This window comes from Pongo abelii, chromosome 10 (genome assembly GCF_028885655.2).
Source record: "Pongo abelii isolate AG06213 chromosome 10, NHGRI_mPonAbe1-v2.0_pri, whole genome shotgun sequence".
NCBI lineage: Eukaryota > Metazoa > Chordata > Mammalia > Primates > Hominidae > Pongo > Pongo abelii.
The window spans coordinates 65,330,313-65,356,587 of record NC_071995.2 but is presented as its reverse complement, the minus strand read 5'-3'; the positions used below and the strand labels follow the sequence as shown (position 1 = coordinate 65,356,587).

The 26,275-nt window shown below is 37.8% G+C and overlaps 2 long non-coding RNA genes across 2 annotated transcripts in view; one reads left to right on the top strand and one right to left on the bottom strand.

Moving 5' to 3' along the window:
- Positions 1-26,275, bottom strand: part of LOC129049151 (uncharacterized) — a 123,675-nt gene that overhangs the window by 94,344 nt on the left and 3,056 nt on the right. Inside the window, exon 2 of the long non-coding RNA XR_008511983.1 lies at positions 9,616-9,804. This is a non-coding gene — a long non-coding RNA (uncharacterized LOC129049151). The remainder of the gene's footprint in view (positions 1-9,615; positions 9,805-26,275) is intronic.
- Positions 1,072-26,275, top strand: part of LOC129049152 (uncharacterized) — an 85,601-nt gene continuing 60,397 nt past the window's right edge. The window contains exons 1-2 of the long non-coding RNA XR_008511984.1: positions 1,072-1,276; positions 7,411-7,486. This is a non-coding gene — a long non-coding RNA (uncharacterized LOC129049152). The remainder of the gene's footprint in view (positions 1,277-7,410; positions 7,487-26,275) is intronic.

The following is a 26,275-nucleotide window of genomic DNA, read 5'->3' as shown; positions in this document are numbered from 1 at the left end:
TCCAGCAGGACTGGAGTCCTTATAAAAAGGGGAAATTTGAAGTCACACATGCACACAAGGAGAAGACAATGTGAAGATGAAAGCAGAGGTTGGGGTGATGCAGCAAAAACCACGGAACGCCAGAGGCTGCCAGCAAACCCCCAGATGCTGGGAGGGAGGCGTAGAACAGATTCTTCCTCACGGACCTCAAAAGGAACTAATCCTGCCAACATCTTGATCTCAGATGTCTAGTCTTCAGAGCTGTGAGACAATAAATTTCTGATGTTAAAGTCACCTAGCTTGTGGCACTTTGTTATAGCAGCCCTAGAAAATTAATACACTTTCTTGATCTAAATCAGACTCCTAGTTCTTCCTCATACCACCTCCTTTGTGGTACTTACCAAATTTGTAAATATTTTTCCCTGTGTGTCCGTCTGTGTAATGTCTATGTCTCCATTTTTCTCCAAGCTCAATGCGACACCAGTGTCTGTTTTGTACACCACTGTCCACCCAACATTTAGAAATGAAGAGTCCCTTCATAAGCACTTTTTGATGAATACCTGGGCTGTCTGGCCATTGGAATCAGAAATGCAACTGTTAAAGGACCACAGGCAGCGCTCCTCAGAAAGAAAAGCCAGAATGCAGGATGGCGCACAGTGACAGGCTGTCTCAGCAGCCCTCTTTCAACAAGGTAAAAGATGAAGGTGGCCGGGCATGGTGGCTCACGCCTGTAATCCCAGCACTTTGGGAGGCCGAGGCGGGCTGATCAGAAGGTCAAGAGATCAAGACCATCCTGGCTAACACAGTGAAACCCCTTTCTTACTAAAAATACAAAAATTAGCTGGGTGTGTTGGCGAGCACCTGTAGTCCCAGCTACTTGGGAAGCTGAGGCAGGAGAATGACCTGAATCCTGGAGGCAGAGCTTGCAGTGAGCCGAGATCATGCCACTGCACTCCAGCCTAGGCAACAGAGCGAGACTCTGTCTCAAAAAAAACAAAAGGTGAAGGTTAGCGCTGACCTCTTTGGCACAGGCTAGTCTATTCGGTTATCTAACTGGATCAGGCAGAAATCAGGAGCCTGAAGTAAGTTCTAGAAATAGAACCCTATTCCCCTGGAGACGGCAGACCTAAAGGAAGCATCACAGTGTGCATGTATTGTTGAAGAGGCAGGAGGAGTGTTCCTCTAGAATGGCAGTAACAAGCAAGCACGGGGAACCAAGCCCTCGGCAGTGGAAGGAAACCAGCTGAAGCAAGACAAGCAGAAATGATCACAGTAGCTACCACTTATTGAGTCTGAAGTGAGTGCCATGCTGAATGCTTTACTTACATTATTTCATTAAATCCCCATAACAGACTCATCAATAAGTACTATTATTCCCATTTTACATGAAAAAACTGAAGTTGAGAGAGGTTAAGCAATTTGCTCATGGGCACACTGTTAATGAATCATAAGCTAGAATTTAAAGCCAGAGATCTGCTGTTTTGATACTTTCCCAGCTTTGGAGCCTTGCATAGAGCTGGCCTTGATGACTTTCTTTCATGCTGTGATCACCAAAATCTGAAAAACCTACATGTTTTAGAAAGCATTACTTACCAATAATTGCTTACATGTCTATCTCCACCTATTAGAAAGCAAACGTCTTGAGATAGCAAATGCATACTCAAACTTATTAGGATTTTGATCCAGTGAATAGTAAGAGCTCAAAAATATTTGTATTAGGAATGAATCAAATAAGCACTTATTGACCACCTAGATGTACTTTAAAAGACATTAATGTTAAAAAAAAACTTCATATTAGAAAAAGAACCCTTACAAAACTACTGCACTAGAATGAAATATTTATCTTTTCCACTTTTCGATTGCAAAGTATTGCAATATAGTTAAAGTTTCCGTGAATAAAAAACTATTCTGTGCCACCCTATAGGAAGTTCCCACCCTTAGTTTTACAGACTAAGGTGTATTCATTCCCTTCTCTGTGTATTCATTTTCTTCTTCTAGCTGCTTGTGCTCAACTCTCCATTGGATTCTCTTTTGCATACCTATCCCAGTTTTGCTTGCTAAACCAGGAACTTTTTGTTTTAAGAAAATATTCAGGGGCCCAGGGGAGGGATAGCATTAAGAGAAATAGCCAATGTAAATGATGAGTTTATGGGTGCAACAAACCAACATGGCACATGTAAACCTATGTAATAAACCAGCTCGTTGTGCACATGTACCCCAGAACTTAAAGTATAATTTTTTAAAAAATAAAATATTAAAGGTAATCAAACAGCAGATATTTTCAAGTTAGATCACTCTAAAAGATAGCTAAACCTATTAAGATTAGGCAGCTGTTGATGATAAGCCTCAGAATGACTTTCTCTCTCCCCTAATAAAGAAATCAGAAATCAACTGGCAGGTGCACAAGCAAGATACCAAATTCCCATTTCCCAGCCAATCTCCTGTGGTGAAATTGTTCCTTGGCAAATGTCCTTTTTTTTTTTTTTTTCAACTTTGCCTTATCTTAAGAGGAGGAAAAGCTGCCAAATGCCAACTTGGAGAATAGTGTACAAAATGCTAAATATAGAGTTGAGGAATATCAGGGGCTATTTTAAAAATTAGTCTCTAATAGAGCCTGTAGTATCCTCATATGTCTAGGAAACAGCATGGCAGTCATGTTGGTTTACAGCAAAAGCAATAATTCCAGGTTCAAAAGCCCAATCTACAACAGTGCTAGTAAATCTCAGCATCTTTCAACTGGAGGCCGACCTATTTAACATTTCCTGCACTCAACAGCACAAACTCAGAAAATGAGAAGCTAAGTGGAAAAACAAGTGATCAGTGGAGTTGAAAGTACTTCTGCTCTCTCTTCAGATATGACTTGGAAGTCAAATATTACAATAAAAGAGCTCACCCAAGGCTCAAATCTTGAATAGTAACTCACGCTGGTCATAAGCTCCACAATGGGAGGCTTTGAGGGGCAAAAACGCATGCATTGCGTACCTTGATATTTATGATGTTCTATCGCCACCTCCTGGAAGAAAAGACCAAGAACGCCAAAAAAAAAAAAAAAAAAAAAAAAGGGTGCTTAGTATTAAGGCTTCCAGTGAAGATAAATTTCTTCAATTCTCAAGAAAGGTAAAGACATTCTGCAGCCGCTGACAGTACCATTTCAGATGAATTAGCATAATGTTGGGCAAACAGCAAAGCTAAAAGGCAAATGTTCAAGACTCTAGCGTCAGTTATTTGCCAGCAAAAGATAACATCAAACATATGAGTAATGAGCCTTTAGAGTTGCCAGTCCCCAGGGAAGATTTGAGTTCTCATTAGTAAAGAGATATGAGATCCCATTTTGCAAGAGTCAATAGCACCGCAGGAACACAGAGAGATACTAGAAGAATAATTTCCACACTTGGCTCTGAAAATAATCATCCTTATCTTTGCATTTTAAGTCTCAGAATTTGGCAAAAGAGTTCTAAGGATTTTAAAACATTAATAACAAGACAAAGAATGTTCCCAGATGAACTCTTATTTCTCAGACTATCTTGTTGGAGTTATTTACACATATGGCACAAACAAAGCCAAATGAATTGGAATATTTGACTTTCTCTCCACAAGATCTTATCAGTCTTTGTTTCTCAAGGTTTGGTTTGCATAAGGACAAAGGAATACAGTCGAATACTTAAAAGTATTATTTTAAAACACACTTTTATCTTGATAATTATGTCTTTTCCATCAATATCGCTATTCACTATGTGAAAAAAAAAAGTCATACAACTTCAGAGTAGAAAGCATTTCAGTCCAACCACTTCACAGTCGCAAATCACAAGCTATTCACCCAGGAGGAAAAGCTGCTAAAGTCAATTCCCACTAAATATCACCAGGGTTAGTTTAAACCTTCTGTTCTGTCTAGACATTTTGCCCTCTTCTGCCCAAACATCCTGACTTTTAAGGAGTTTTACAGCTTAGTCAACTCACCAACATCCTGAAGTAGACTGAGATTGCAGATTTCTTTTCTGAACACCAATTATGCTTATTTATAAAACAAAGAACATGGAACAGAGAATTTAAGATTTTAGAGCTGCAAGTCACCTTCCTTTTATAATCCACAAAAGTGATTTGCTGTGATACCTGACGGCCTGTTTTGGAAAACAGAAGGCTTGAACACAGCATTGAAATGTGTCAGACTTTCTTTTCTAAATTTTTTCAGCTTCTTTTGAGGGCATATCCTGTAAAGCACTATGAGAAACATCCGAAAGACACAATTCTTATCCCCCAAAAGCCAATTATGTTGTCTGACTTCGGTTTCCTAAGCTACCCACAAGCTGAAAGGCAAGGTATGGTGGTCAAGAGTAAAGTCGATGTCTACACAGAAGCTTCCCTCTTTCCCTCAGCTCTGCCTCTTTCCAATGCTGCTCATGTGATATGATACTTAGTCAAGCTTACTTTTTAAGTCAGCCACTTCATGGGAACACTTTCCAGAGTGATGGCCAGCAGAAGAGCTAAACTTTGTTACTGCCAAACCTCTTCTTGAGGCAGGAACTCTGCCTACACAAAGCAAAAACAATATTTCAGCATCTCATCCTCCCTTTGAACCCACATTTGGAGTCATAATTTCAGTTTTCATAACTGTCCGGAAAACTGAATTGCTTCACTGCCCACAACCAAACTCTCGGGCTCTTTTCAAGTCTGCCATCTCCCCCTTTTCATTCCACTTCCTCCCTCACTGTGGAACCTTGCTTGCTTGGACACTCGTAGTTTTAGACACCTTCCTGTCGATCTTTGAGCTATTTACCAGCTGAACATTTGTATTGTTGGTGTTAAATGATAAATTCATATAGCTAAGACACTTGACCAAGATAGACCGATAGTATCACTTGAGCAACTGTCTCCTGCAACCTGTCATCACAATGAGATAGCCATGTTCTAACCTATCAGTAAGACTATACAAAAGTAAACAGAGTTGCCGGTATAAAATTGATTGTCAGCCGGGCACAGTGGCTCAAGCTTGTAATCCCAGCATTTTGGGAGGCCGAGGTGGGTGGATCACAAGGTCAGGAGTTTGAGACCAGCCTGGCCAAGACAGTGAAATGCCGCCTCTTCTAAAGATACAAAAATTAGCTGGGGATGGTGGCAGGTGCCTGTAATTCCAGCTACTTGGGAAGCTGAGGCAGGAGAATCTCTTGAACCTGGGAGGTGGAGGTTGCAGTGAGCCAAGATCGCGCCACTGCACTCCACAGAGCTAGACTCCATCTAGAAAAAAAAATGCCACTGAGAGGTCATCTTTTATGAAATTCAAAAGTTTCAGAAATGTATCTAAATTGTCACCAATCCTTTCCCTGTAGTGTTCACCAGCCTCTGATCAGTTGATTTTAGGCAAATTTCTCACCTTCCACACTCGCAACACAAACTCAACTTCCAGCATACAGAGCTACTTGAAGGTTTCCCTAAATATGCTAGGCACCTTCAGTCACTATACTACATATATGCTCTTGCTTTTTTGACCAATGCCTGCCTTTTGACAGTCTGAGTAATGCCGACTTGTTTTCAAACTTCAGCTCAGGATCTGCCTTCGCTTGTCTCATCCAAGCAGTCTGCAGCCCCTTGCTTTTATGCTCCTATAAGACCCTGTTTATAACTCCATCACAGTGCCCATCATATGCTGGTAAAATGGTTTGTTTTCCCCTCTCACCTGCCATAGGTTCATTCTGAAAAAAGATTAAGAGTTTGACTCTGCAACCCCAGCACCCCAGGCTGTATCTAACACGTGGTAGGTACACTGCAAATGTTTGCCAGATGGATGACCATTCCTGATGGCCAAGACATTAAGAAAGGGGCTGTTTTCCAGTGGCCCATAGCACTATGGACAGCTAAGATGACTGCCTCACCAGTTCAGAAGGAGAATAAGACATGCTCTCACTTACTTTCCTCCCTCCCCTTGTAACGTGTATCTGGCGTTCTAGACAGCCCCATTTCCCCATCAGCCAAAGTTTTGGACCTATCAAGAATAAATCTTTAATTGAAGTCTATTAGTCTGTTCTCACACTGCTATACCTGAGACTGGGTAATTTATGAAGAAAAGAGGTTTAATTGACTCACAGTTCCACAGGCTATACAGGAAGCATGAGGCTAGAAGGCCTCAGGAAACTTACAATCATGACAGATGACTAAGGGAAAGCAAGCACATCTTACCATGATGAATCAGGAAAGAAAAAGAAGAGGGAGGTGCCGCATGCTTTTAAACGATCAGATCTCATGAGAACTCACTCACTACCATGAGAACAGCAAGAAGGAAACCTGCCCCCCTGATCCAGTGACCTCCCACCAGTCCCCTCCTCCAATTCAACATGAGATTTGGGCAGGAAAAGAAATCCAAACCATATCATGAAGCTTTAATTGAAATGTTTGATTCTTCAAATAAATTACTTTCAAGTCAACCCAAGTGGTGTACAACTCTTGTAAACAAGTTTTCTAAATTTTGGTCACATTTTATTAACAAGTATTGAAATTTTAAATCAAGGCATTCAACAAGTGGAAGAACAAAAACCTTCAGCTTGCAAAACTTTTTAGAGAATTAAAGTTATTGAAAACAAAACTTACAGAAGAGCAAATGAAATTTGTCTATACAATAACAAGGATGTGAACAAATGTTAACAATACAAATTTAAACAGGATACAGGATTTAATTTTGAAATTCTATAATTGCACTTTGGAATATTTCAACTTGAAGAGTCTTTTGATGGAGATCCTACATTTATTCAGATAAATTGGCATTCTGTTCCAGAATAGAATGGAATAGAGTTGAGAAGTCTACATTTTCACAAAACCTAAATTTGGTGAAATGCTCCAAACAGTCATAAAGACAACATTTTTCTTCCTTTTTTTTTTTTCTTTTTTGATTAAACATGTATTTCTTAACAGTATGCCTGATTCTGGGGAAAGCTGACTGGAATCCTGATCATTCTGACTCTTGGGGCCTCATGTTCCAAGGTTGGCTGCTGCAACTCTCTCTTGAGCTCTACCTGTGTGTACATCTTGGTGATGTCATTGTACCTGCCTTTGGGGGGCTGGTAGTTAGAGACCCATAGTGTGTAATCTGGACCTTCCCACTCAAAGGGGAACATGCTGTGGTCCCACTTGATGGTCTCAGTGGGGAACTCAGGGGACTCGAGTGGTAGCTCCTGCAGAGCTTCCTGCTGGGTCCCCAGCACAGCCTTGATGGTGTCCCTGTCCATAGTGTACTCTCGCTGCTTGTACAGAGACCACTCATCAGAAGCAGAGCTCTCCACTCACTCTCCTCCAAGGAGAGCTCCACCTGAGGCCACTGGCTTGCTTTATCCAAGAACCTCACAAGGCTAATAAAATCTGCAACAAGAATGAGCTCTTGGCTAGCCTTTTCCAGTTTTCATATCTTGTTTTTCAAGCAGCCCTTTCCTGCTTGGTCATTTTTAGGATTCACCTTCTGCTCTTGAAGAGGTTCTGCTCTCACAGGAATGAGTTCCTAGGAGGACAACACTGAAGCTCGCTGGTGGGTGCCTCAAACCTGCTCCAGAAGCCACTGGGTAGGCACAAAGTGCATGCCAGCTCACAGCCTAGCACCAGGACTAGTTGGCAGCCTGGCCCTGAGAAATATTGATCTACAAGATTTGTCTTATAGACGTGCATGTCAAAGAAAGGTATTCCAGATTGAAACAAAAATATCTAGGCTAAAATGTTTACCCATTTTAATATATTTTAAAAGAGAATTGGGAATATCTTCTATTTAGCTACATTTGTTGTGAGCTTACTGATTACCTTACCACTCACAGAGAGAATATATTCTCATTAAAAATAGAATTTTCAGCTAGAAGTTAAGTAAATATATCAAACATTTTCCATTTATATATCATAAAATTATATTTCGAAGATTAGAGGCAATTTTATTAAAATTTTGGAACCAAATTGGGGAAAAAAGCATTATTTACTCAAAGAATAAAGAAAGAAAAGAAGGGGAGGAGGAAGAGAAACAATGTCATAGGCTTAAAGACAGACCAACTAAGAAACTAAGTAAAATACAGTAATATGTTTGAAGAGTAATTATTACACTTGTGTTTTTTGAAATATTCAATCAATATATCTGCTTTAATAATTCTTTATTTTTTGTTTTTATTTTTGATCTTTGTTTTTTTATTTTTGCTTTAATATTTTTAGAGAGACCTTTTAAAACATAGTTTTAATGGAACTGTTTTATATGCTTAACAATAACATAAAACCAGTTCGTTGAACAATAAGTAAATATTTCAAAACTCATATAATTTTAATTTTTTAACAACTCATTTTCAAAATTGTACCAGTTTGGTTAATAAGTTAGATTCTCATCTAAGCTCAAACTAAGTGCAGCCAGCATGGCAACTTATGGGTTGAATGGAAGTTGTTTAGACCACACTGAGGGGTTCTGATTATATCCTGATGGTTGGAGGATGGAACAAGGTACACGAGGAGAGAGATAGATGAAGCTGGAAATGCAGATGCCAAGTCCTCACCTGTACTTCATCCAGAGCAACTCAGCTTATATTTTATTTACATATTGAATTTCTGTGTAAGTTCTAATTTGAAGAAATGGTTCCATGACTAAAAATAAGCTTGAGACCACCACTGTGGGCAATGAAGAGTCAGGAAAGAATTTTAAGCAGGGGAGTAACATGATCATGTTTGCATTTTTAAAAGTCACTCTGGTAACAGGAGGGAAAATGGACACTTACAAAAAATAAACACCTAGAATATGTGGGTTTAGCACATGCATACAATACTTCATTGCATTAAGATTTAATGTCATGCCTGAAAGGCCTTCTTTAAGACTTTTAAGGAAGTCCAAAATATTGTTTCAAAGCTCCTTTGTACAAGGATATGCACATTGAATTATGATTAGAATTTCATAAATAGTTCATTTCTTTAGATGACCTAATTTGATTTCAATTACAAACCAACAAGAACTATATTACATAACAGTGTTTTCATTTTTGACATAGCTGCCTAGATGCTCAGAACTAAAACATTTAACTGCAGCAATTGATTTATTCTAGGAACTCACAATACAAATTTTTCCTGTATTCTTTTCTTTGTTTTGTTTTGCCTTTTTAAAATAGCCATTTCAAATATCTTTTGGAAGTACTGACTCTAAATAGTAAATAATAACTGTCATGATTATTATTATATAGGGCTTACATGTACCAGACAATGTTCTAAACTCTTTGTATATATTAACTCATTTAATCCTCACCAAACTAAATATGGAACTACCTCTGGCTTTGGAATTTGTGAATTTATTTATAAAACATAGGTGACATCAGAGAACACCTGTTTCCCTTTATCACCAGTATAAACTTACCTAGTAATTTCTGTGCTTAAAACCCATCAAGGATATTTCAAGACAATTTCAAAAAAAAAAAACTTAGCTCAAAACAACTAAAAATCAAATCACTAGAAGAAATCACCTCTCTGATCTTCCAGTCTTGTCTATGTAAAATACATATAAAATAATGATATATATAAAAAGGTTGTAGGGAATTCTAATGAGAAAATAAATGTATAAACCATGTCGAAAATTGTAAGGTGGTAAACAAATATGAGTTACTGTTATTCTGAAAAAGAGACAGTAAGGAGTTGTTGTTATCTCACCTGTCTCATGCAGTCCATGGGCAAGTCAATCTTCACAATACATCCAGAATCTGACAACTTCTCTGCACTTCCACCCCAACCACTCTTGTCCAGGGCACCATCTTCTTCCATCAGAACCATTGCTACAGCCTTCTATTGGGTCTCCTGCTTCAAACTCTTCCCTTCCACCCAGCAGGTACAGAGATTCTTCTAAAATACAATGCAGATTATATCACTCTTCTGCTCAAAACCCTCTGAGGTGGGCAGAATAATGATCCCTCAAAGATGTCCTGATCCCCTAATCCCTAACCCACAATCCCCAGAAACCACGAATATGTTGCCTTATGTGGTAAAAGAGTCTTTGCAGATGTGACTAAGTTAAGGATCTTGAAGTGGGAGATTATCTTTGATTCTCCAGGTATAATAACAAAGGTTCTTATACGAGGGAGGCAAGAGAGTGAGAGTTAGAGAAGATGAGCCAAAGGAAGGAGAGGTGGGAGTGGCGCCATTGCTGGGAGGGGCCATGAGCCCAGGAATGTGGACTCTAGAGGTGGCAAGGTCAAAGAACAGATTCCCCCCTAGAGTACCTGAAGGAATGCAGTCTTGACATCACCTTGATTTTAACCCCATATGTTATGAATTGAATTGTGTCCCCTCCAAAAAAAAAAAAAAGTATGTGGGAGTCCTAACCCCCAGTATCTCAGAATGTGATCTTATCTGGAGATAGGGTCTTTAATAGAGATAACAAGTTAAAATGAGGTCATTAGGGCAGGACCTAATTTAATATGACCAGTGTCCTGATAAAGAAGTGAAAATTGGACACAGACATGAACACAGGAAGAACATCATGTGAAGGTGAAATCAGAGATTGTGGTGATGCTTCTACAAACTAAGGTATGCCAAAGATTGCCAGCAAACCATGAGAAACTAGTGGAAAGGCATGAAACAGATTATTCTTCACGCCAATCCTGCTGACACCTTGATCTCAGATTTTAGCCTCCAGAACTGTGAGACAACAAACTTCTGATGTTTAAGCCACCCAGTTTGTACTTGCTTCATGGCAGCCCTAGAAAATTAATACACTCTGCAAGACTTATTTTGGATATCTGACCTCCAGAACTAGAAGATCATTAATTTGTATTTTCCTAAGCCAGTAATTTTGTGGTAATTTTTTACCATAGCAATAAGAAACTAAAACACTCTATGAAGGCTCCCCTTCTAACATCCTAAAATATGAAGTTGAAATGGTTTGGATTTGTGTCCCCACCCAAACCTTGGGTCAAATTGTAATCCCCAGTGTTTAATGGGGGGCCTGGTGGGAGGCGATTGGATCATGGGGGTGGATTTCCCTCTTGCTGTTCTCATGAGAGTGAGTTCTCAAGAGATCTGGTTGTATAAAGGTGTGTAGCACCTCCCCCTTTGCTCTCTTCCTCCTGCAGCCATGTAAGATGTGCCTGCTTCCCCTTTGCCTTCTGCCATGATTGTAAGTTTCATGAGTCTTCCCCAACCACGCTTCCTGTTCAGCCTGCTGAACTGTGACTCAATTAAACCTCTTTTCTTTATAAATTACCTAGTCTCAGGTAGTTCTTTATAGCAACACGAGAATGGACTAATACAGAAGTCCTTACCAGAGTGTAACATCTTCCAACCTGACACTTCCTCTCTGACCTAATCTCCTAGTACTCTTTTCCTCACTCTCTGTGTTCCAGCCCCACTGGCCTCCTTGTTGTGCGTTGAACACTGATATGGTTTGGCACTGTGTCCTCACCCAAATCTCATCTTGAATTGCACTCCCGTAATACCTGCAGGTGTGGGAAGGACCCGATGGGAGATAATTCAAATCATGGGGGCAGTTTTCCCCATACTGTTCTCTTGGTAGTGAAGAAATCTTATGAGATCTGGTGGTTTTATCAGGGGATTCTGCTTTTGCATGTTACTCATTTTCTCTTGCCATCGCCATGTAAGAAGTGCCTTTTGCCTCCCACCATAATTCTAAGGCCCAAGCATGCTTTAGCTATGCTTGCTAAAGCATAGCAACAGTGGCCTTTACTTTACTTACTTTCCCAATAAGTTTCTCATCTCCATTTGAGACCACCTCAGCCTGGACTTCACTATCTATATCTCTATCAGCATTTTGGTCACAACCATTCAACAGGTATCTAGGAAGTTCCAAACTTTCCCTTATCTTTCTGTCTTCTGAGCCCTCCAAACTGTTCCAGTCTCTGCTCATTACCCAGTTCCAAAGTTGCTTCCACATTTTCAGGTATCTTTATAGCAATACCCCACTACTCAGGACCAATTTTCTGTATTAGTCCACTCTCTTCTTGCTATAAAGAACTACCTGAGACTGGGTAACTTACAAAGAAAATATGTTTAATTGGCTCACATTCCCACAGGCTGTACAGGAATTATGACTGGGGAGGTCTCAGGAAACTTACAATCATGGCAGAAGGTGAAAGGGAAGCAAGCACATCTTGACATGGCCAGAAGGAGAGAAAAAGAGTGAAGGGGGAGGTGCTACACATTTTCAAACAACAAAATCTCATGAGAACTCACTCACTATCACAAGAACAGCAAGGGGGAAATCTGCCCCCATGATCCAATCACTTCTTCCAACAGGGGGGATTACAATTCAGCCTCAGGTTTGGGTGGGGACACAGAACCAAACCGTATCAAATAGGCTGTTATTTGGTCCACTCCTGTGTCCCCACTGCCTGTAACAAACAGTGCTAGACACACTGGAACAACTTAATATATCTTTGTTGATCGAATAAATTATTCAAGGTTGCTGCTACATTCTGCTTCTAAAGTTCTTTCCACTTAAACTATTTTTAATATTTTTGTCTTTGAGCATATAAACAATGAAACTAATAGGCTCTGGGGTCATAAATCCAATAGGCTTACCCCATGTGACCCTCATCAAAATAAATTGGAAGGATATAAACTCACCGGGGAGATAGCAGCTCAGATTTTCAACTGAACTTCAAAACCTTTCAAACCACAGTCAAGAGCACATGAAGCAGTAGTTCAGAGGCAGACCACTCCTGACCGGAGAAACCAGTCAGAATGTAATGACAGCTCTGGACTTATAATTAATCTCAAAACACTGGCTGGGCAATTACTCCTGAGTTTGCAAGTAGATATTAACATATTTTTAATGCACTCTCACTTAGAAGTAATAAAGGGGAGGCCAAAAGTTGGTCGTTTATAAGGAATTCAACATTAATCATAGTTTTCAAAAGCTTTCTCATTCTGCACCTTATAATTTAACTAATAGAACGTGACTGTTGGTGACAACATTGGCAGCCTCACAATAGACATCATAATATAGATAAACAGGCTGGAGAGAGCAGCTAGAAACAAAACTCTTTCTCAATCCCATACTCTTTTGTGATTTTTTTTTTTTCTTCAACTTGGAAGTAAGATCATGCTCCACATCTGAATACAGGTGAGGATATAGGGGATTTTGTTTTAGGTTTTGTTTTAACCATATAATCATCATCCTATTTGTATATCACCATGCCTGCAGACTTAGAACTTAAAAAATCAAACATAAGCAAAGGAAAGAATGGATTGTCCATTCTTTAAACAATATGTCTTCAGCTTCTTATCAAAGTCAAATATATATCAGTCTGATAAATAATAAGAATAGATTCATCTTGGGAGGTCCTTTTAGACTCCTTAAGTCCCCAAGTTTGTAATTGCCATTGTAAGAGGAAGAATGCTCATACTCTTCTAGATACCACCAAGGGAGGAGAAAGAGCTAATCTGATTGGTTAGAATCCAAGATAATCCATCAGACATTGTTATTAAGAGTACATCACATAGCCATTTCCCTAGTAGGATCTTTAGCTCCTGTTCCTTCTCTATAGCAGGAATATTCACTGAGTCAAGGCTGCCTCAGGGTGCAGCAGTCTTACTCTTTCTGAACACATGCCCAAACCTGCTGGTCACTAGTGAAATCTCCTCTACCAGGAAGCCAAGCAGAGGTGGTAAAAGATCCCAACTTTGGATATAGGCTTGATGGGAACCAGGATGTCCAAATTAGGCCTCAAACCTAAGCCAAGAGCTCCCTTCAATTATATAATTGGGGTACTGGCCTGGTCTATCCAATAATAAAATGGCCCTTTGTTTTCCATCTACTTTTGGTCCTTATGCCTAGTTCCCTCAGACATTCCTGGGTCCCTCTTGCCAAATATTATTAAAAATCTGCCCATCACAATACACCATGGAATACTATACAGCCATAAAAAAGGATGTGTTCATGTCCTTTGTAGGGACATGGATGAAGCTGGAAACCATCATTCTCAGCAAACTATCACAAGGACAAAAAAACCAAACACCACATGTTCTCACTCATAGGTGGGAATTAAACAATGAGAACACTTGGACACAGGCAGGGGAACATCACACACCAGGGCCTGTTGTGGGGTGAGGGGAGGGGGGAAGGAAAAAATTAGGAGATATACCTAATGTAAATGATGAGTTAATGGGTGCAGCACACCAACATGGCACATGTATACATATGTAACAAACCTGCACATTGTGCATGGGTACCCTAGAACTTAAAGTATAATAAAAAAAAAATCCACCCATTTACTTCACAGTACCATATAATTTCCACCCACAATGTAAAGGAAAACATCCAAACTCTGAAATAATCCCTTGGGTTTCTTAATGAGCATCAGAGCACACACAGCCATCAGCTGAGAACCTCCTGGTCATCAGCTGGGATCCCTTACCAGTTATTCTACTCTCCCAAATTTGAGCGACATGAAATTACATTCCAGCAAAATCACATAAGCCTGCAGAGCTGCAGGTGACTAGTCAAAATCATACACATAAAAAGCAAAAATATTAAAGGTCAGCTGTTTTATTTTCAATAACGCCGACATTTGCTGGGCACAGTGGCTCACACCTGTAATCCCAGCACTTTGGGAGGCTGGGGAGGAAGAATTGCTTGAGTCCAGGAGTTTGAAACCAGCCTGGGCAACATAGTAAGATCCCATCTCTACAAAAAGTAAAAAATCATCCAGGCATGGTGGCATGTGCATGTAGTCCCAACTACTTGGGAGGTTGAGGTGGAAGGATCACTTGAGCCCAGGAGTTCTAGGCTGCAGTGAGTGGTGATCATGCCACTGCATTCCAACCTGGGCAACAGAGTGAGACCCTGGCTCAAAAATAATAATAATAATAAACATTCTGTAGATTCCTGTAGGTAGTTTTCCATAACTGTTAAATGCACAAGCTGAGGAGTTTGGCAATCTGGGAGAGAATTCTGGATCCACCATTCCTAGGGTATGTGGCCTTTAGAAGTTTCCTTAAGATTTTGTTTCCTGAACTGTAAAAGGGGAATAATAATAATACTTGGTAGGATTAAATAAAAAACACTTTGCACAATGCTTGCCACATAGCATGCATTTAGTAAATGTTAGGAGTTATTGATATTGTTGCTATTATTAATATTATTTCATTACCAAATGAATTTGTCTCACCAAAACTGGTAATGATAAAGATTTAATTAATAATATTCTTTAAACTATGATCATAATTTAGAAATGCATGTAAAAGTAAAGCAATCTTATTATTTTACATGAGGAAAGAGAATATATGCTAAATAAAACAACCAACCAATCATAAACACACACACCATCCCTCAACCCCAAGACCATATCCAAGTCTCAGAGAGAAAAATATACATGTATCAATAGACTTCAGTATGATAGAATATGAAGCATGACAGGCCTGTGCATTCATTTTCTGTTGCTGGATAATGAATCACCAAAATGTAGTGGCTTAAAACAACACAAAATTATTATCTCACAGTTTCCATGTGTTAGATGTCCAGGTACAGGTTAGCTGGCAACTCTCCTCAGGGTCTTACTAAGCTGAAATGTTAGTCACAGGTACAATTTCATCTGAAGCTTGGGTCCTCCTCCAAGCTCATTGGTTCTTGGTAGAATTAGTTCTGTGTGATTGTAGGACAGAAGACCCTATTTTTCTTGCTGACTGTCAGTTGGGAATTACTCCCAGTTACTAGAGGTCACCCTTAGGTTCCTGCTGTACTGTCTCCTCCATAAGTAGTTCACATCGTTGTTTGTTCCTTCAAAGCCATCAAGACAGCATTTCTGTTGCTTGAAATCTCTCTCACTTCTAGATCCTCTTTCAAGGGTTCATCTGATTAGGTAAAGACTACTCAGAATAATGTCCTTTTTTTATTAACTCAAAGTGAACTTATAGGGACCTCAATTACCTTTCACCTTTGCTATATAACCTAACCTAACCATGGACGTGGCATCCATCATGTTCACAGCTCATGCCTAGACTCAAAGGGAGGGGATTACACAGGGTGTGTACACCAGGGGATAGGAATCTTGTGGGCCATCTTAGTGTTCTGCCTACCACAATCTGAAATCAAATACTAAAGCAATAAAACATAACAGACTTACTTATTCTGTAATGGTGTCAAAATTATATTTTTAAATAAAGAGAGAAACTAAGAAATAATAATAATAGACTTGGATAAACATAATGGTTGAATATATTAATATATCTCTTTTGTCTTTCCCAAATGCACTCAAATGACAGTAAAATAATAAAACATTTCAACATTTTTTAGACAAGGAGAATAGGAGAGTATGGACAAGAGATGTTGATAAGCATTTGGAGGATGCGAAATGAATAGAGATATGAATGGCCTTGTAGAAGAAAAGAAAACTGAACCCAAATGCTGGGAGAGGTAAATACCAATCAACATCAGAACCCAGAAAGGCCCAGGGATTAGGGTGTCCTGTGATCTCAAAAAACACATGGGGAAGGGAGAGTGGTTAAAGAATAAAGAAGTAATGCAAGTCTGTATGAATAATAGAATTACTGGGTCAACTAAAAGTTAGTTTTTTTAAGAGATAAATAAGTTAGCAAACCTTTAGCTAGATTAAGAAAATAAGAGAGAAGTCTCAAATAACTAAATTATAAATGAAGGAGGAGACATTACAACTGAGTGATAACACAGAAATAAAAAGGATAATAAAAGAATACTGTGAACAATTATACACCAACAAATTGGATAACTAGAAGAAATGGATAAATTCCTACAAACATACAACCTACCAAGAGTGAATCATGAAGAAATAGAAAATATGAACAGACCAATAATGAGTACAGAGATAAATTAGTAATCAAAATCCTCCCAACAAAGAAAAACCCAGGACCTAATGGCTTCACTGGTCAACTGTACACTTATTTAAAGAGATCTTCTCAAACTCTTCCAAAACAATTAAGAGAAGGGAACACTTCCAAACTCATTTTACAAGGCCAGCATTACCTTGATACCAAAGCCTGCCAAAAACACTACAAGAGACGAAAATTATAGGCTAACATACCTGATGAACATAGATGGAAAAATTCTCAACAAAATACTAGCAAACTGAACTCAACAGCAAAGGAAACAATCAACATTATGAAACCTACATGTTGAGAGAAAATATTTTCCAACTATATGGCTGAGAAGGAGTTAATATCCAAAATATATAAAGAATCCAAATAGTAACAAAAAAACCCCCGACAATCTTTAAAGTGGGCAAATGACCTGCATGAACATTTTTCAAGAGAAGATATACAAAGTGGCAATAGGTGTATAAAAAAAGGTCAACATCATTCACTAATCATCAGGGAAACACAAATTAAAATTACCATGAGATATTACCTTACATCTGTTAAAATGGCTATTGCCAAAAAGACAAAAGATAAGAAGTATTGGAGAAGGTGTGGAGAAAAAGGAACCCTTGTGCAGTCTTGGTGAGAATGTATATTGGTACAGTCACTGAAAAAGTTGAAAATAGAACTACCAAATGATCCAGTGATCTCACTACTAGGTACATATCCAAAGGACGTGAAATCAGTATGTCAAAGAGATATCTACACTCCCATGTTCATTGTAGCATTATTCACAATATCCAAGATATGGAAACAACCCAAGAGTCCAGTGAAAAATGAATACATTAAAAAAGTAATGTATATCTACACAGTGGAATATATTCAGATTTTAAAAAAGGAAATCTTGTCATTTTCAAAAACGTGAATGACCCTGGAGGACATTATTCTAAGTGAAATAAGGCAGATACAAAAAGGCAAATACTTCACGATATCACTTATATGTGGAAACTAAAAAACACTGAACTCATAGAATCAGAGAGAATGATGGTTACCAAGAACTGGGGGAGGTTGGGATGGGGGAAATGGGGACATGCTGATCAAAAAGTAAAATATCTCAGGTAGACAGGATGAATAAGTTCTAGAGATCTACTCTATGGCATGGTGACTATAGTTAAAAATAATGTACTGTATACTTGAAAATCGCTGAGATAAGACCTTAATGTTCTCATGACAAAAAATGATAAGTATATGTGGCATGAATATGTTAACTAGCTTGCTTTATTAATTTCATAATGTATATATATATCAAAACATCATACACAGTGTAAACACATACAATTTTTAATCATCAATTATACCTTAATAAATGGTAGGGAGGAGAGGAATTCATTCTCCCTAATAATTATTTACTGTCCCTCAAAAGAATTGTCTACATTCCCAGACTCTCCTTTCTCCCTTTCCTTATAAAGAAAGTTGATTTTTCAGTGAACCTTCAGAGGGCAAAGGGGAGGTTTCCCCTTGGTCTCTATAAGTTTGGCACTGCAGCCAGGATAGCAAAGTCTCTCTATTCTCTTGGGAGTCACAGTCAAGGGAAGCTGGGACCTGAAAAGCCAGGAGAAGGGTTTGCCTACTCTGAGAACTAAAACCCTGATTCAGTAGACAAACTGGCACTCACTGGGTCCACCACCGTGACTGCTGGCAACTGAACAAGCCACCTGGAGGCCTAAGGATCAGCCTGCCTGGACTCACTACCACTGATGCTCACATATGCCCCATGGGGACCAAGAACTGATCCGCCTGGTGTCCCTATGCCCAGCAAAACCTCACCACAGTCTTCACTATCAACCACAGCCTAAGCCACTGAAGAACTCACAGATACCACTGATGCTGATTATAGACAAAGAAGTCCTACGGAGACTACACTACTGCATCCACCCAGCTTTCAAAGCCAAAGTGCCCTGCCCAACCAATACTATAGATACATTTATAGGAAAAACTCCCTACAAAAACCAATCCACAAAACTGGAAGAAGCAACTATAACAATAGATGTACAGACATCAATGTAATGACAAAAGAAACATAAAGAAACAAAGAAACATGACACCTCCAAAGAAACGCAATTCTCCAGCAACAGATTCCAATGAAAAAGAAATATCTGAAATACCTAAAACAATTTTCAAAATACTGATATTAAAGAAACAGTAAGATACAAGAGAACACAGATAAACAATATTTAAAAATCAGGAAAACAACTTATGATCTGAATAAGAAACTCAACAAAGAGATAGATATCATAAGAAGACTCAAGCAGTAATCCTGGAACTGAAGAATTCAGTGAATATAATTTTAAAAATACAATTCAGGGCTTCAACAATAGACTAGATCAAGCAGAAAAAAAAATTTCTGAACTAGAAGACAGATCTTTTAAAATAACCAAGTCAGAAAAATAAAAGAATGAAAAAGAATGAAGGAAGCCTCTATGACATATAGGAAACCATAAAGCAATCAAATATTCTAATTTTGAAAGCTATAGAAGAAGAAACAATGGGCAAAGGCATAGAAAACCTATTTAACTAAATAGTAGCTGAAAACGTCCCAAGTCCTACAAGAAACAGACATCCAGATATAGAAAGCACAAAGATCCCCAAATAGATTCAACCCAAATAGGTCTTCTCCAAACCATATTATAGTAAAACTGTCAAAAGTCAAAGATAAAGAGAAAATTCTATGAACAGCAAAAGCAAAGTGTCAAGTCATATATAATAAAATCCCTATCAGACTAACAGCAGATTTCTCAGCAGAAATTTTATAGGCCAGAAGAGAATGAGTTGTTATTTTCAAAGTGCTAAAAGAAGGGGAAAAACCCTGCTGCCAAGAATACTATGCCCAGAAAATCTATCCTTCAAAAATAAAGGAGAAATAAAATTTTTCCCAGACAAGCAAAAACTGAGGGAATTCATCACCACTAGACCAGCACTACAAGAAATGGTTAAGTGAGTCTTAGATCTAGAAGTGAAAGGACAATATGTACCATTATGAAAACATATGAAAGTTTAAAACTAGAGTTTTAAACTAGTGGAGCAGATACACAAATGAGAAAGAGAAGGGACTAAAATATTACCTCTACAGAAAATCACTAAGCTACAATGATAAACAATAAGAGAGGAAGAAAGAAACAAAAGATATACAAAGGAACCATATTAGCAACTAACAAAATAACAGGAATAAGTCCTAACCTATCAATAATAGCCTTGAATGTAAATGGATTAAATTCCCCCTTAAAAGATATACATTTAAAATCCATACACTGGCTGAATACATTTTAAAACAAAACATAACCCCACTACATGTTGCCTACAAGAAACTTCACCTGTAAAGACACATTTAGAGTGAAAGTGAAGGGATGAAAAAAGGTATTTTATGCAGATGGAAACCAAAAGCAAGCAGGAGTAGCTATACTTACATCAGATAAAAAAGACTTTAAGTCAAAAACTGCAAAAACAGACAAAGTCCTTATATAATGATTATATGGTTTGGCTGTGTTCCCACTCAAATCTCATCTTGAATTCCCATGTGTTGTGGGAGGGACCCAGTGGGAGATAATTGAATCATGCGGGCAGGTCTTTCCCATGCTGTTCTCATGATAGTGAGTAAGTCTCACAAGATCTGATGGCTTTATAACGTGGAGTTTCCCTGCACAAGCTCTCTCTTTTTGACTGCTGCCATCCATGTAAGAAGTGACTTGCTCCTCCTTTCCTTCTGCCATGATTGTGAGGCTCCCCAGGCACATGGAACTGTAAGTCTAATTAAACCTCTTTCTTTTATAAATTGCCCAGTCTCAGGTATATCTTGATCAGCAGCATGAAAACAGTCTAATACAAATGATAAGGGGTTAATTCATCACGAGGACATAATAATTCTAAGTATATATGCACCCAACATGCAAGTACCCAGATATATAAAGCAAATATTATTGAATCTAAAGAGAAACAGATACCAATACAATAATAGTGGAGAACTTCAACATCCCATTCTCTGCATTAAACAGATCACCTAGGCAGAAATTAACAAAGAAACATTGGATTTAAACTGCACTTTAAATCAAATGGACCTAACAGATATTTACAGAACATTTCATACAACAGCTGCACAATACATATTCTTCAAATTGGCATATGGAACATTCTCCAGGATAGACATTATAGGCCACAAAACAAATCTCGGCAAAGTTTTGGAAATTGAAATTGTATCAAGAATCTTCCTAAACCACAATGGAATAAACTAGAAATCAATAACAGGAGAAACCTTAGAAACTGTACAGATATGTAGAAATTTAAAGAACATACTCCTGAATGACCACTTAGTCAATGACAAAATTAAGAAGGAAATAAAATATTGAAACAAATGAAAATGGAAATACAACATATCAAAACCTATGGGATATAGCAAAAGCAGTGCTAAGAGGGAAGGTTATACTAATAAATATCTACATTAAAAAAAAGATTTCAAATCAACAACCTAGTAATACCCCTCAAGGAAATAGAAAAGCAAGAAAAAACACCAAAATTAGTAGGAAAAAATAAATAATAAAAATCAGAGAACTAAATAAAATAGAGACTAAAAAAATACGATCAATGAAACAAAAAGTTGGTTTTTTGAAAAGATAAACAAAATCAATGAACCATTAGCCACACTAACCAAGGAAAAAAGAGAAAAGACTCTAAAAAATAAAATTAGAAACAAAAAAAGAGACATTACAACTGATGTTACAGGAACATAAAGGATCATTAGAGACTATTATGAACAACTATATGCTAACAAATTGAAAAATCTAAAGAAAATGGATAAATTCTTGGACATGTACAAACTACCCAGATTGAACCAGAAAGAAATAAAACACCCGAACAGATTTATAATGCGTAATGAGATTGAATCAGTAATAAAAAGTCTCCCAACAAAGAAAAGCCCAGGACCAGAGATGGCTTTACTGCTGAATTCTACCTAACTTATAAGTAAAAACTAACACCAATTCTTCTGAAACTATTTCAAAAACACAGAAGAGGAGGAAATTCTTTCTAACTAATCTACAAGGCCAGTAGATACCAAAACTAAACAAGGACACAACACAAAAAGAAAACCATAGGCCAATATCCCTGATGAAGATAGATGCAAAAATCCTCAACAAAATACTAGCATACCAAATCCAACAACACATCAAAAATAAAATACACCATGATCAAGTGAAACTTTCGCAGCGGTGCAAGGTTGGTTCCACATTCATAAATCAATAAAGGTAATACATAACATCAACAGAATAAACAACAAAAATCATATGATCATCTCAATAGATGCAGTAAAAGCATTTGAAAGAATCACAAATTAGACATAAAAGGAACATATCTCAACATAATAAAGACGATATATGGGCCAGGCGCTGTGGCTCACGCCTGTAATCCCAGCACTTTGGGAGACTGAGGTGGGCAGATCATGAGGTCAGGAGTTTGAGACCAGCTTGGCCAATATGGTGAAACTCTGTCTCTACTAAAAATACAAAAATTAGCTGGGCGTGGTGGTGCATGCCTGTAGTACCAGCTATTCGAGAGGCTGAGGCAGGAGAATCACTTGAACCGGGGAGGCAGAGGTTACAGTGAGCCGAGATCGTGCCACTGCACTCCAGCCTGGGCGATGGAGCGAGACGCCACCTCAAAAAATAAATAAATAAGGACCATATATGACAAACCCACAGCTAACATATTGAATGGAGGAAAGCTGAAAGCCTTTCCTCTAAAAACTAAAACATAAGGATGCCTACATTTAGCACTTTTATTCAACACAGTACTGAAAGTCCTAGCCAGGGCAATCAGGTATGAGAAAGAAATAAAAGGCATCCAGACCAGGCACAGTGGCTCACATCTGTAATCCCAGAATTTTGGGAAGCCAGGGCAGGCAAATCACTTGCGGGCCAGGAGTTCTAGACAAGCCTGGCTAACATGGTCAAACTCCATCTCTAATAAAAATACAAAAAATTAGCTGGATGTGGTGGCATGTGCCTGTAGTCCCAGCTACTTGGGAGGTTGAGACAGGAGAATCGCTTGAACCTGGAGGCTGAGGTTGCGGTGAGCCAAGATCGCACCACTGCACTCCAGTTTGGGCAACAGAGTGAGACCCTGTCTCAAAAAATAAATAAATACCACCCAAATTGGAAAAAGGGGAAGTCAAATTGTTTCTCTTTGTAGACAACATGATCTTATATATTAAAAAATCTAAAGACTCCATCAGAAAACTATTGGAACTGTTCAACAAACCAACATACAAAAGTCAGTAGCATTTCTATACATCAATGATGAACCAGCTGAGAAAGAAATCAAGAAGGCAATCCCATTTACAATAGTTCCAAAAAATTTAAAAAATAAAATACCTAGGGATAAATTTAACCAAGGAGGTGAAAGACTTCTACAAGGAAAACTACAAAACATAGATGAAAGACATTGAAGACACAAACAAATGAAAAGACATCCTGTGGTCATGAATTGAAAGAATTAGTATTGTTATAATGACCATGCCACCCAAGCAATCTTCAGATTCAATACAATTCCTATCAAAACACCAATAACATTCTTCACAAAATAAAACCTCCTAAAATTCACATGGAACCACAAAAGACCCCAAAGAGCCAAAGCAATCCTGAGCAAAACAACAAAACTGAAGCCCCTACATTACCTGACTTCAAAACATTCTATACAGCTATATAATCAAAACAGCATGGTATTGGTATAAAAACAGACACGTAGACCAATGGAACAGAATAGAGAGACCAGAAATAAAACCATGCATTTACAGCCAGTGTATTTTTGAGAAAGGCATCAAGAATATACATTGGAATTGAACTCATGCAGATAGAGAGTAGAAGGACTGTTACCAGAAGCCAGGAAGGGTAGTGGGATGGTGGTGGGAGGGAGGGGATAGTTAATGGAGACAAAAAATGATAGAAAGAATAAGACCTAGTGTTGATAACATAACAGAGTGACTGTAGTCAATAATAATTTAATTGTACATTTTAAAATAACTTAAAAGAGTATAATTGGGTTGTTTGTAATAGAAAGGATAAACGCTTGAAGGGATGAATACCCCATTTTCCATGATGTGATTATTACTTATTGCATGCCTGTATCAAATTATCTCATGTATCCCATAAATATATATACCTATTATATACCCCCAAACAATTTAATAAAAAATTAAAAATTTAAAAACATGTAAAACCTAAAAAAGAATATACATTGGGAAAGGACATGTAAAAAATGTAAAAAATTAAAAAAGAATATATCCCCAAATAAATTTTTAATACAAATTTAAAAATTTTAAAAACATGTAAAAATTAAAAAAAGAATACACTGGGAAAGGACACCCTCTTCAATAAATGGTGCTGGGAAAACTGGATATCCATATGCAGAAGAATGAAATTAGACCCCTATATATCACTATATACAAAAACAACTCCAAATGGATTAAAGACTTAAACATACACCTGAAACTATAAAACTACTAGAATAAAACAAGGGAAATGCTTCAGGACATTGGTCTAGGCAAATTTTATGGCTAAGACTTCAAAAGAGCGGCCAACAAAAATAAAATTCACACAGCAATGGAAACAATCAGCAAAGTGAAGAGACAACCTGTTGAATCAGAAAATATTTGCAAACTATTCATCCAGCAAGAGACTATTATCCAAAATATGTAAGAAACTCAAACAACTCAACAGCAAAAAAAAAAAAACAAAAACAAAAACAAAAACCCACAAATAATCCCATTAAGAAGTGGGCAAAGGATCTGAATAGACATTTCTCAAGAGATACAAATGGCCAATGGTAAATAAAAAAGTGCTCAACACTATTAATCATCAGGGAAATGCAAATCAAAACCACGATGAGATATCATCTCACCCCAGTTATAATATCTATTACCAAAAAGACAAAAATTAACAAATGCTAATGAGGATGTAAAGAAAAGAGAACTCTTATACACTGTCAGTGTGTACAGCCACTATGGAAAATAGTATGGACACTTATCCAAAAAACTGAAAATAGAACTACCATATTATCCAGTAATCCCACTACTAGGTATTTACCCAAAAGAAAGGACATCAGTATATCAAAGGGATACCTGTACCCCTTATGTTTATTGCAGCACTATTCACAATAGTTAAGATATAGAATCTACGTAAGCATCTATTAATGGATGGGTGGATAAAGAAAATGTGGTATATATATACAATAAAATACTATTCAGCCATAAAAAGGAATAAAATCCTGTCATTTACAGCAACATGGATGGAACTGAAGGTTTTTATGTTAAGTGAAATATATTAAGCCAGGCGCAGAAAAACAAATATCAGATGTTCTCACTCCTATACGGGAGCTTAAAAAGGTGATGTCATGGAGGTAGACAGTAGAATGATAGTTACCAGAGGCTGGGAAGGATGGGTGTGTGGGGGTGAAGAGGATGAAGAGAAGTTGGTTAATGAGTACAAACATACAGTTAGATAAAAGGAGTAAGTTCTAGTGTTTGATAGCACAATAGGATGACTATAGTTAATTACAATGTATTGGATATTTCAAAATAGAAGAGAATATTTGAAATATTCCCAACACAAATAATAAATGTTCATGGTGATGAATATCTGAAATGTCCTAATTTGATCATTACATTGTACGTATCAAAAATCACATGTACCCCATAAATTTGTACAATTAGGTATCAATAAAAAAATGTAATAGCAGGGGGCAAAGGGGCAGGGCAGGAGAAGACTATAAACATTCAGAAATGTCTCTCAGTCTTCTAGCTTTTAAAACATTATATCAATATTAGGCTGGGCAAGGTGGCTCACGCCTGTAATCCCAGCACTTTGGGAGGCTGAGGCAGGCAGATCACTTGAGGGTGAGGAATTTGAGACTAGCCTGGCCAACACAGTGAAACCCCATCTCTAGTAAAAATAGAAAAAGAAATAGCTGGGCATGGTGGTGCACACCTGTAATCCCAGCTACTTGGGAGGCTGAGGTATGAGAATTGCTTTAACCTGGGAGGCGGAGGTTGCAGTGAGTGGAGATTGTGCCACTGCACTCCAGCCTAGGCAACAGAGCGAGACTCTGTCTCAAAAAAAAGAAAACAAATTATACCAATATTATATAATTATCATATTATAGAATTTCTACATCTAAAAAAATACTCTCCTATATTGATTTTTAAATATCAGCTATATGAATTTAAAGAACATTTTTTCCATTGTCATTACTAGGAAAAGCAAATTCCAAAAATTCAGTATCACACTGGGTGGTAGAAACTTATCTCAGATGTTTATTTCTGGAGAAAACTCCTTTCTACCCCCATTACTTCAGTTCTTCCATAATTAATTAGAATTGTTTAGTTATTTGTTTTTATAGTCCCACACCTAAGGCTATTATTAGAGTCACCAAAATAAAATGCTGACAAGTTAATTTTTGTAATTTATTTATGTCTACCAAGAGG